Here is a 4,478-nt window from a genome sequence, read left to right on the forward strand (position 1 = left end):
ATTTTATAGGCAATTTGAGGCTGGTCTAATTCTCCTGGTAGTCTATGTGGATGACATTGTCATCACTGGGAGTGACTCTGCAGGTATTTCATCTCTTAAAACCTTCCTCCAAACTCAGCTTCAGACAAAAGACTTGGGATTGTTAAAGTTTTTTTTGGGTATCGAAGTTATGAGAAGTAAAAAGGGTATTTTCTTGTTTCAAAGAAAATATGTCCTCGATCTATTGACAGAGACAGGAAAATTAGGTGCTAAGCCTTGTAGTACACCAATGACTCCAACTTTACAACTGTTAGCAGGGGATAGTGAGTTGTTTGAAGATCCAGAGAGATACAGGAGATTGGTAGGAAAATTGAACTACCTTACAGTCACTCGTCCTGACATTGCTTATGCCGTTAGTGTGGTAAGTCAGTTTATGTCTTCCCCAACTGTTGCTCATTGGGAAGCCTTGGGACAAATCTTGTATTATCTGAAAGGCGCTTCAGGAAGAGGTTTGCTATATGGTAATCATGGGCATTTGAATATTGAATGTTTTCAGATGTCGACTGGGCTGGATCTAAGGTTGACAGGAGGTCAACTACTGGATATTGCGTTTTTGTTGGAGGAAATTTGGTGTCTTGGAGAAGCAAGAAGCAGAGTATAGTTTCTCGATCTAGTGCTGAATCCGAATACAGAGCCATGGCACAATCAGTATATGAGGTAATGTGGATACTTCAATTATTAGATAAGACAGGTTTTAAGACCTCCCTGCCTGCGAAATTGTGGTGTGATAATCAAGCTGCTCTCCATATTGCTTCTAATTCGGTGTTTCATGAGCGGACCAAACATATTGAGATTGATTGTCACTTTATTCGTGAAAAGATTCAACAACAGATCATCTCAACAGGACACATCAAAACTGGAGAGCAGTTAGGAGATATTTTCACAAAAGCTCTGAATGGAGCTAGGATTTACTACATTTGTAACAAGTTGGGCATGATTAACATCTATGCTCTAACTTGAGGGGGAGTGTTATGGAAAATCAATCACTATATTATTTCTCTGTATATTTTGTATTCTGTATTCCTATTTAGGATTTCTTATTTAAGATTTCTTCCTAATTAGTAGAACACAATTATAGGAATCAATTGTATATATATACCCATGTACAGATTAATTGAAATTAAGGAGAATCATCTCTTTCTACAAAGTTAAAATAAAGATAATGGACTAATTATGAAGAAAATACGCCCATATGTATGTAAAAGGCCCCTATTTGTTGTTTGGAATTGACCAAGTCAAAGAAATCAGAAGGAGATTGAATATCTTTCAATTAAGGAAGGAAATAAGGTTGAAAAGTCACAAAATCTCCTCAAATTCGTGCATCTTTATGGGCAAATTTCTGAAGTATTTTTTTCTCAAAAATTCAATATTATTTCTTATTTCGAAGACTATTCAAATTTCCTATTTGGTAATCTTGCTATTTTCCTTTATAGTGCTTGTAATTAGCTTATATAAAGGCCAACTCTTGTAAACTCAAAGCATTCTGAATTTTAATCAATAGCAAGTGTTACTTCTTCTTTCTTATCAAATATTATTTGTTTGTGACGAAGTCTTGACTTATCACAAGAGTTCCTTGTGTGGCGTTTTCGTTGGGATTGTAATCTTTGTGGCGAGATTACTCTTTATTAAATTTTACATTCCATAGTTATCTTCTTATTTTTGTCTTTCATTACTGTTGCATCTTAAATCATAAAATACCAAAAAGAAATCATTTCTTTTTTTTTTTTTTTGTTGAAGTTGATTTTTGTGTTATATTGCTTAATTTTTGCTTATTCTTGTTCCTCGACTCATTCTAGAAGAATTTCTTATTTTTTTATAATTATTCAATTTCATTCTCTCATTCACAAGGCAAATCAGTCTGTTTGGAAGCAATTTACTTTCAAACTGACCAGTGAACAGTTTGGCTGCTACAATTTCATTTTTGTTTTATTTTGTTTTATTGGTGTTGATCTGGGAATTAAAGTTGATTTTAATATGGATTGGGCCATACGGAGGAGGTTCGGACTTTACCATGGTCTCTGTTCGCCAAATCGCCAAGTAGGACTCTCAATTCGGACTTTACCATGGTCTCTCTTCACCAAATCGCCAAGTAGGACTTTCAATCAAACAGCAGAAAGTAGGTTTCCATTTTCACTTATTATCTGATCTGAGCTTATCCTTTCTTGCAGTTTGACATTTGGTAATGCCTAGCTGATAATATTAGTTAGATTCAAGTGATGCATGTTCAGATTTAGGATTGATTCAGGTTTTATGCATTAGCTATCTGTTTATATAAATTAGTAATTAAATATAAAAAATACTATTATTTTTATAATTTTATTTGTTAATTTTAGAACATTTTCATTTCTACTTAGCTCAGCCAAATTCAAGCCTTTCAAGATTTTGTCCAATCTTCTGTTTCTGTAGTGCATTGTCTAATTGTGTATGCGTGCATTGTCCAAGCAAGGAGCTTTTCCAATGATCTGGCTGTGTTTTATGAGCTGATTGCAAGCTTCTGATCTCAAAAGACCAGTGGGGTTTTTGTTTTAAGATAATTTGACTGCATAGTGATGGTTCGTTTGATCTACTGTCAACAATTTACATTAACATTTGATTAGAATCTCTATTGTTGTTATTGTTTAGTGTACACACAAACAGATTTCTATTTATATAGCTATAGTTGGTTGGAGTCGGACTAACTCAACTCTTATTTTTTTTTAATTGTGAATTTCTTTTTATTTTCATTAAATTTTAATTGAGGTTTTTATTTATTTATTTTTTAAATGGGTAAAAATTTATTGATTGTATTTTTTTTGGTTTGCATCAGCAAGTTTCTGATTCTTGAATTTCTGGATCAAGTAGGGCTTAAACAACTCATATCTCTCGAAAAAGATGGAAATTATTTGTTGTAAAAGGCTCTGTTCCTTGGCAGCCTTGGAGACCTAAGAAGACCCAGGAAACAGGGCCTTTGATCACAGGAAGGTTTTTACTTCTAACATCATTGGGTAATTTATTTTTTAAGAAATTCACATGACTTGACCATATAATCATGCTTTTCTATCATGAAATTTGTTGGCTACAGATAACCCATCTAAAAAAAGTGATAACCACAAAGAGCAAAGGGAAGAGCTGGGTTTAGGAGGTAAACCTAGAGGACATTCAGCTTGCAACACAATGCCCTGCAAAAAGTTGAGGTTTGTGCCTTTAGTTGTTGATCAGGAATGCTTGATTTTGTTGAGTTGTATTATTGAAAGAATATATATTTGTACTTTACCAATGCCAGCTGGAGAAGGCAAAGCAAGATAATGCTTTTTTAGATTTGAGTAATATCCTGGGTGATTTAAATTTTAGGCATTGTTTTTTCAAGTTATTATATTTTAATCTTTCAACAAGAAATATTATTGCATTATATTTCCAAATGCCTTTGGAAACAACCCTGTGCTTAAGTGGCAGGGACCCTTAAAGTGCTGTGATCATAAACTTCTCAGTTTTCCATTAAGACTATTTCTGAGCCTCTTCTTATGGGAGTCTTAATTGAAGGTAGTGGCCAATTCGTAACAAAGTAATTGGGGGCACAACTTATATAGATCTTGAATTTCTAAAATGACTAATAAATAAGATTAAAATCAAGAATATTATTGTTCATGAATGCTAAAATTTTCCTCTTCAAAGGATAGGAGTAAAAAGATGTACAGAGTTTGTAGCCTATACCAATAGCATTATGCATATGCTAAACTATAATTAAAGTAGCTTTTGATGGAAGGATATTCAGATTTGGATTTTTTTTTTTTTTTAACATTATGCTTTATTCCTTTCCTGGAAGTCATATACAACTCGTGAAACTATATATGTAAATTTTTGGTCATTGATATGAAATTTACTGGTCAACATTTTAGTTTGACTGTCACTCCTTGATATTGATATTATTCACAACTTTGTATCTCAGGTACAAACTCTCACCACTTTCCATGCGAAGCTTTTATGGTGAGATCTCTTATTCCCATATTGACAGAATCTATTTTAGCCAAGTGGTCATTATCTTTTGAGGCATGTATTAGGTTGTTGAAAATTACTACTTGCTAGCCTACTAACTTTTATAAATTGGGAAAACGGATAAAAAGAACAATACATAAAGATAATATATCTATTTTATTTTATTTTTCAAGCACTATGTAAATGGTTAATGGCTAAAAAATAAAAGTTGTTTTCTTTAATTTATAATTATAATTAATTATTTTAATTTTATCACTTAAATTTTCTAATATTACTATTTTTTTAAAAAAATTTGAAAGAGAATTGCTATACTGGCATATATTTTATAATACATTACTAAAAATCATTTTAGGTTTGTCATAATATACCTTTTTGATCCTTTTCAACTGCAACTTTTGTGAACATGAATATGAGTCGTGTGGAGTGTGAACGGAATTGCTTGAGGAATTGTTCTTGCTCTTGATATG

The sequence above is a fragment of the Hevea brasiliensis genome, chromosome 13 (assembly GCF_030052815.1).
Source record: "Hevea brasiliensis isolate MT/VB/25A 57/8 chromosome 13, ASM3005281v1, whole genome shotgun sequence".
Taxonomy (NCBI): Eukaryota; Viridiplantae; Streptophyta; class Magnoliopsida; order Malpighiales; family Euphorbiaceae; genus Hevea; species Hevea brasiliensis.